The 8801-nt window shown below is 44.8% G+C and overlaps 1 pseudogene; it reads left to right on the forward strand.

Annotated features, from left to right (window-relative positions):
* The first annotated feature begins 7523 nt into the window (after positions 1-7523).
* LOC102241176 lies at positions 7524-8347 on the forward strand (annotated as a pseudogene).
* The last annotated feature ends 454 nt before the right edge of the window (positions 8348-8801 follow it).

Genomic DNA, 8801 nt, shown 5'->3' on the forward strand with positions numbered 1-8801 from the left:
GTATGTACTAGTATGTGTATGTGTATGTATGTATTAATATTCATAGATACCCATTTTTTTGTAGCTTCAAAGGGTTGGAAGTTTTATATCTTAAGTGTCGAAGACAAAGTTAACTTCTAGAAAACACTTGGCAGTTGGCTGATGCTTTGTCGAGAATCTCTGCATTGTTATTTCACAGCCTGATATGCTGGGCTGCCTGGGGATCATGGTTCTGCTTGTCTATTGGCTCTACTCCTGCTTCAAAGAGGACTTCAAGGGTCAATTCATTCAAAATTGACCCCATTTCTTATGGCTTAGGGAGCTAATGAATCCTTCTCAGTGTTATTTGAAGGAAAGGCTACCTAGCTTCCTTTCAGGAGAATATATTAGCTGATTCGCATTTCCCAGAGAACATATTGACTCATATTCTCAGTTTTTATTATAGAGTTACTTTTAAGTAAATTGATTAAAATTCTTACTGTGGATCATAAAAATATTTGATAAGTACCTAACAAAAATTATTATGCATCACGAAAATGTGCTAAACTACTAGTTTCTAAGAAACCACAACCCATAGTAACATAAAGCTCATGGTAGCTACTGCTGACCCATAGGCAGAGCTTTGTGGAATGCATTGGAGTGCTCCAGTTACTTATTGCAGCACAAAATCCATTCCAGGTATAACAGCAATCACTTATTGTTGTCTGGGCTCAGGAGGCGGTTCTCACTTGGAGTCCCTCACGAGGTGGGTCAGGCGGTGACTGGGGCTAGAGTCATCTCAAAGACTGTCTGTTTTTTGGAACTTCACTTGGAGTTGAAGACAGGAACACCTATAGTTGGCCTTTACATGGTCCCTTGAGCTGCCTCATACCATGGCACAGCTGGGTTTGAAGATCAAGAATCCTGAGATAGAGGCAAACTCAAACAATGTTTACAACCTCGCCTTGGAAGTCACACAATGTCACTAGGTTCAGTTTATATTCAAGAGCAAGAGAATTAGCCTGGCTGGTGGAGCTCAGTGGTTGAGCATCATCCTGTGAACCAGGAGGTCATGGTTCAATTCCTGGTCAGGGCACATGCCTGGGTTGTAGTCTCGATTCCAAATGCAGGGCATGTAGAAGGCAGCCGATCAATGATTCTCATCACTGATGTTTCTATCTCTCTATCCCTCTTCCTTCCTCTCTGAAAGCAATAAAAATATTTTTTAAAAAAAGAGTAAGAGAATTAGACTCCACCTCTTGATGTGAAGAGTGTCAAAGAATTCACAGGTATATTTAAAAACTGTCATATGTAGAAATTCTGCAAAACTTACGATTCTCTTCAAAGAATGGTCATTCCTCGGTTCACCCTCAGGGTGGACTCATTCTCTGAAATGTCCTGGGACGCACGTACACCTTTAGCACAGTTTACTTGTTCTCAGAAGCTCCCCTATTAGGTCCATTACCTTCTAAGACTAACAGCTCTATGATGCCATCTATCTCCTGGATTTTGTCAGTGCCTTTAAAAACCCTTAATGGTTCTGAAGGTGTGTGGGGCCCGCCATGACTCCAGAAGGGAAAGACTGTTTGAGGAAGATGGATGAGTTTTTCTTTGTCTTCTGGCTTCCCCTCCCCTGATTAGCCATTCGGGGTGGCTGAGGTAAAATGAAAGGCTCTGCTTTTGTCAACAGCTGGGAGAAACTGGAAAGAGGACGGGCATTAGAGCAGTAAAGAGGAAGTGATCAATCCTTTGAACCACCATTATGTTGCTAACAATACTCCACTTTTATCGAGCTCTACTAGCCTTAAGTGGTAGGCACTTTATACATAAGAAAGCAGTGGTCAGAGTGGTTAAGTGGTTTGCTTTAGGTTGCACAGTACTAGCAGATAGAGCCCTGGATAGAGCCTAGGTATGTCTGACTCAAAAGGCGGTACAGCATTTATGAGTTCAAACATTGGGGTCAGAGCACTTGGGCTTGAATCCTTTGTGTTGGGTGATCTTTGACAATTAACTTTTTTGTGTTCCAATTTTCTCATTGGCAGAGAGGGAACAATCAATCAATTGATTACTCCCATAAGAGTTTTAGAATTAAATTGGTTGAGGCCTTTAAGGTGTTGAGCACTGAACAAATGTTAATTATTCCTCCTCCTCCTCTATTACTTATGTCTGCTGGGGATGGTGATTTCTTCAAAAGAATAATATGCCAAAAATCCAGAAGTCTGAGGAAGTACAGGATGAGGCATCTGCCATAGACTCCCTATCAGACCTCAGCATTCAGCCACTCATTTCAGTTTCTAGTGACTCTGCGTTCCCATCTGCAAAGTGGACACAAGACTGGGATTTGGTGACAGTGAATGGAGGACCCGCAACTTCTGCACTATGGCATCCCGTCCTTCCTCTATTCCAGGTCCAACTCCATTTACCAGCCATTTATCAAACCTAATACAAATGATACATGATGATTCAGGAACTCAGAGTCAGAAGGAAGGGCTAGTGACAAGCCTGCTACACCTCATCGCTGGGTGCAGAACGCTGTCCAATCCACAGAGTGGCCAGATGCCAGGCTCTTCTTCCTGGGTTAAACCCTAGAGCAGTGGTTCTCAACCTTCCTAATGCCGCGACCCTTTAATACAGTTCCTCATGTTGTGGTGACCCCCAACCATAACATTATTTTTGTTGCTACTTCATAACTGTAATGTTGCTACTGTTATGAATCGTAATGTAAATATCTGATATACAGGATGTATTTAGGCGACCCCTGTGAAAGGGTCGTTCAACCCCCAAAGGGGTCGCGACCCACAGGGCCTAGAGGGAGAAGAATGGGGGTATGGTTTCCTGCCATGTGTTTACACTGAAGCAAAGGGGTGGGATCTGTTACAGTAGGGTCTCACCCGTTGTCTCCATGAGTAACATACAGCACATGACTCTATGTTATGGAGTATTGGGCTGGCACGGGCTCCGGGGAGAGCCCCGCAGATGGTGTGGCCTGCCCTTTTCCATCCATGTTGCTTAGCTCTGGATCAGCATGGTCTTCGCCCGAAGAGGCTAGGATGTGTTTACACAGACCCCACTTTGTCGCTGCGTGTGGTTCGGCCCCCCCAGGCAGGCTGATTTGTGAATGTGCTGAACTCTAGCGCGCTGGGCGGCCTAACCACAGAGCCCTGTTTTGTTTCTCTACCGGATACACCTGCCCAAAAAGCAGTGTTCACGCATGCTGCAGGCTCCGGCTGTTTTACTTTTGAAAGATTGCTCCCTCCAGATAAACCAGAGGGTAGAACTGTGTGCATTGAGGACCTGCGGAGGCTGAAAAGTAACGAAATTCTTTTTTTGGGGGGGTAGGGGGGGCAAGGGACCATTATGTAAAATTGTTTATTCTTCACTTTCCAAATGAGCATTCTCCACTTTCACATCAGTCATTATTCCCCAAAGCGTACCACCCAGGGTAGTGTTAGGGATGCATGGACACAGCACTAAAGAGCATTGAGTCACGGACTGAGAAAGTCAGTCCCTTTTTCAGTTTCCTCAACCTTTCTGGTTTCGTCAAGAAAAACAACCTTCATTTGAAGCTAGTACGTCTTTAACATCTAACACTTGCTAATCTCCCTTAAACACACACACACACACACACACACACACACACACAACTACAAATGAGTGCAGACCTCAGATTTTATATATTTAGTTATAGTATCTACTTAATTGTTATAATATTGTCCAGATAAAATTTGATAATATTGTTTTGTTTCTATTGTGATTATTTTTAGGATTGTCTTCAATTTACGGCAAGAAATAGCAATTTACTATTTACTCTAGGGATATTATGTTTCTTTTTAAAATAAATAAATACATTTTAAAAAATCGGTTGATTTAAAGAAAAATATTATATAAATAATTGTACAGGTACTATTATTCATAAATAATGTAAGTTGCGAGGGTAGTATGTGGTGATATTTGGATACAGTAGAAATTGGGAATAGATGATTCAAATATCTGCCATCTGAGCAACTGGGCTTTGGAGTAGGACGACCTTGGGTTTGAATCATTGTCTATCACTTACTAGTAGTATGACCTTGAGCAAGTTATATAATCTCATTCTACATCTGTAAAATCAACACAACAGTTCACTACCTACCTCAGAATTCTTGTAAAGATTGCCTCGTAAGTGCTCAATAAAGTTAGCTATTGTTATTGTTGCCAGGGGATCTATTTCTACTTCTCAGAACTGTGCTTGTGTAAGCACAGTGCCTGGTACATAGCACACACAGTAAATTATAATTGCTTCCTGAATTACTGTTGTTATTAGCACCATGTGTTAGTTCATGTTTGTTTTGAAGTAGATGTCAAGATGAGACTAGGTAGGCAAGGGATTTATGAAGTGGGAAGCCTGTGAAGGAGCATGGAGGAGGGAGCAGAGGAAGTGGGAGAGAAGTTCTGCACCTGTGCAAGGAAGGGGGTGGGGCTGGAGGAGTCTCTGACCGCAGTACAACCACAAGAAAGGTTTGGCCAGGCGATGAGGGGTCCTGGAGCCCAAGTCAACCATTGGAGAAGTGCCCCTCTGTGCTCAATCATTGGTTGAGAGCAACTCACGGGACATGTGGTCTTCATGTGAACATGGTGGTGGGTCCAGGAGGCGGCATCTGGGGTGACAGTCAACTATGCTCCCACAGCAGGAGCTCTGAGTGGCATACCGGGTGTGGCAAAAGTAGGTTTACAGTTATGAACACATGAAACACAGTTTATTCTTGTGCTATTATTTATTAACTAGAGGCCCGGTGCACGAAATTCGTGCATGGGGGGGGGGTGGTCCCCTCAGCCTGGCCTGCATTCTCTCTAATCCAGGACCCCTCGGGGGATGTTTGACTGCCTCTCACAATCCGGGAACGCTGGTTCCTAACCGCTCACCTGCCTGTCTTCCTGATCGCTCCTAACCCCTCTGCCTGCCTGCCTGATCGCCCCTAACAACCTCTGTATGCCTTCATGATCGCCCCTAACTGCTCCCCTGCTGGCCTGATAACCCCTAACCGCCTCTGCTTTGCCCCGCATGTGGGACCCAGGATTCCCTCCTCTGGCTGGTCACAGGCACCTGGGACCCGGGCCGACTTCACCTGGGTTGGCTGTAGCTGAAGGGGACCGTGGGTGGGCAGCCATGCCTGGGCTGCAGCCGCAGGTGCTGGCGCCCGGGACCGTGGGGCAGGCAGCTTGTCCCTCTCCTGGGCTGCAGGCCCAGGTGCAGCCGCTGGAGCCCAGGACAGGAGGGCGGGTGGCTTGTCCCTTTCCCGGGCTGCAGCCTGGCTGGTCCCCATTCCTCTCTCGTGAGCTCATTTGTGCCTGGCTGGTCCTCATTCCTCTCTTGCGAGCTCATTTATGCCTGTCTGGTCCCCATTCCTCTCTTCCCAGTGTTGAGTGTCTGAGCCGTTATGGTGTGACGGCATCAGGGTGTGATGACCATTTGCATATTAGCTCTTTATTACATAGGGTTATTGTATTATTTTCCAGATGACAGCTGTAAGCCCACTTTTGCCCCACCCTGTATTTTGTGGCTGCTGCACACGTCATCTCCATCTTTCATGTGAAAAATGGAGCCTGAGCATTTCCTCCAGTGCATTTACCTGGTTAACTAACTACCCGATTGTTACAACCCAGAGAGAGACTAAAATGATTTCACACTGAAAAGTCAGATGTGATATTCGAAGGATGAAAGAAATTCATGACCAACTCATGACTTGACGCTCACCCAATGCCGTGGGGGCTGCTCATTTGACCAACTCATGCCCAACTAACAAACCAAAGATGTTATTTAAAGAGTTTATCTTGATCACAGCTCTTTATTGGCCTTGTTTGTCTTGTAGGTCTAACTTTGGATTTCAAAAGTTTTGCATTTAAGGCAGAGAGTTAAGCACACTGGAAGGTCCATGCAAATCATAGGGCCCCAAATGCCAGTCCACATATATGTTTGGCCCATACAGTGTTTAAAGAAATTATTTTGGGTCAACATTTTTAAAATTGGGAGATTACTAGTATATATATTTTTAAATGTTGGTTTCTGGCTTCTCTTGAAAACCAACAGATCTGGAACATTGGGCCTGAATTTCTGCATGACAGTTCTGCTTGGGTAAAAGTGGCTGCGCCTCAAAATGGGGCTTTCCTGTTTGCTTTAGGCTCCACCACCCCCACAAAATATGCATATGTCCTAATACTCAGTAGGCTTCACTGATTTATATTCCTGTTTGGTCCTTTGTGCAGAGAATGCTAACTGTCCCCCAATATTACATTCTCCCCTTGTTCTATAGCAATGCTCCAGGTGGACTCATGACTACATTTCCCAGCCTCCCTTGCAGCTAGATGTCATCATGTGACTAAGTTCTGGCCAACAGTATGAGAGTGAAATTGATGTTTGGAACTTCCAGACTGTGCTTTTAAAGTAAAGTAGTGTGGCCTTTCTTACTCCTTTTCTTCTTGACAGTCATTACATTCTCCCCTTGTTCTATAGTAATGCTCCAGGTGGACTCATGACTACATTTCCCAGCCTCCCTTGCAGCTAGATGTCATCATGTGACTAAGTTCTGGCCAACAGTATGAGAGTGAAATTGATGTTTGGAACTTCCAGACTGTGCTTTTAAAGTAAAGTAGTGTGGCCTTTCTTACTCCTTTTCTTCTTGACAGCTGGAATGTGGACATGGTAGTGGAGCTGGAGCAGCCATCTGACATCACAAGATGGAAGCTATGTAATGAGAATAGCAGAGCATTAAAAAAAAAAAAAGGAGGAGGAAACTGGGTCTCCAACAAGGAGCCCCATACCTCCTCTGGAAAGCTTATGCTCAGACTGTTACATCAGAGAAATAAACTTCCATTTTTGTTTCTCTTTTTCACAGCAGCCTCAACTGTATCTTAATGAACATATCCCTGGTGAGTAGTTTTTCCTTGTAAATGGGACCCATGAAGGAAGCGTCAAATCAAATTGCACCAAGAGCTGAGATGAGGTATAACCCTCTTCAGGGTACAAGCCTCATTGGAAAACCCTGCCCACACCTCACAGGCTCCACTTGCAGGTGGAACCACTTCCCGGCTGTGGATGGGTTTGTTCACATGGCTCCTGAGGGGCCTCTGTTCCCCACAGCTGCGTGTCTCGGGTTCACAGGCCACTGTGCCACATGCTCATCTCCACCTTGTCTTGGAAGGCCACACCTGAGCAGGCGGCCCTCCCACCTTTTCTTGGCAGTGCCCTCAGAGCAGAAGACGAGAAGGAAGTTCTCGGTGGGTACCGTTCTGGCTCCCAAGTGGCCACCAGGGCTTCCTGGGCCAAGTGTGGACCCACAGAGGATCCTCACAGTTTCGAAATGAGCAGCCCCCGCTGAGTTCGGTGAGCGTGAAAGACTGGTTCTGGAAATGACTTCTAACAAAAAAAGATGTAACTACCTCCCCAGGGATAGCGCCCCAGATGACAGGTTATTGTGTTCCTTAGAATGATGAATGAAAGTACTGAATGAGGGAGTCACATGCCTGCCAGAGACGGCTGTGCCCGCCAGCAGAGTGAAGGATGAGCCTTAGGGCTGAGAAAGGCTGCAGGGAGAGCATAAGGCTCAAGATGGAAAATCATGAGTCAAATGATACTTTCAAGAAAGAACACATTTTGGACATCATAAACAGAAAAATTAACCAACTTCCAGAAGCAGAAAGAAATCTACTTGAACATGGATCAACATATGTTGGGCTTAATGCTGCTCTCCGGGGCCTAACAGCAGTCTTTTCCCACGCATCTTATATGTGACACAGGCTCGTATAGCTGCTGGTTTACCAATGGTAGTGATCCCATATTTGACAGCGAACGTATCTTACAAAAGTTTTGTAAGTTTACCATTGAATACAGGTGATTTGCATTGTGAAACCTGTACCATCACACGAGGTGGATTGGCTGGACTTGTTTTTGGTGGTCTGTACCCTGTTTTCTTGGCTATTCCTGTGAATGGTGGCCTAGCAGCCAGGTGTGCCTCTGCCCTGCTACCAGAGAGAGGACACATCTTAACCCACTGGACCAGAATGTCTCAATCTATCTTTAGAAAGATGTTATTTCCCATTTTGCTCCAGGCTGGGTTTTCAGCATACCTTAGTTCTAGGCAATGTAAACTACAGTGGGGCCTTGACTTACGAGTTTAATTCGTTCGAGACCCAGCTCGTTAAGGAGCTCGTTAACTCAAATTACTCTGTCAACTCAATGCAAAAAATCGGCTGAGAGACAGCTGGTATCTCAAAAAATTCGTCAGTCGGGACACTCGTAAGTCAAGGCCCCACTGTACTTATAAAGGCTTTTCGATTACCTGAACCTGGCCTAAAAATTCAGTGATTGTTAAGCAAATGTGTACACAAAAATAAAACTGTAAGAATAAAAAAAGAAACAAAAAAAGGAAGCACTGATAGAAATTCAGGTAATAATAACGCCAGGCTCTGTGGTATAGTCTTTGACACAGAGTCCTCCAATCCAAGACTACTTTGGGGGAACAGATGGGGAAAGAAAAGAACTACTGTTTAATAAGCACTTAAACCCTAGCTGGTTTGGCTCAATGAATACAGTGTCGGCCTGTGGATCAAAGGGTCCTGGGTTCGATTCTGGTCAAGGCCATGTACCTTGGTTGCAGGCTCCTTCCCGGCCCGGGGCCCTGGTCCGGGCTCATGCAGGAGGCAACTAATCGATGTGTTTCTCTAACATTGATGTTTCTCTCTGTCTTTCCCCTTTCCTTACACTTTTCTTAAAAATCAATGGAAAAATATCTTCAGGCAAGGATTTATTTATTTTTTTAAACTTATTTTTATTTTTTAAATATATTTTTATTGATTTCAGAGAGGAA

The sequence above is a fragment of the Myotis brandtii genome, unplaced genomic scaffold (genome assembly GCF_000412655.1).
Source record: "Myotis brandtii unplaced genomic scaffold, ASM41265v1 scaffold520, whole genome shotgun sequence".
Lineage (NCBI taxonomy): Eukaryota > Metazoa > Chordata > Mammalia > Chiroptera > Vespertilionidae > Myotis > Myotis brandtii.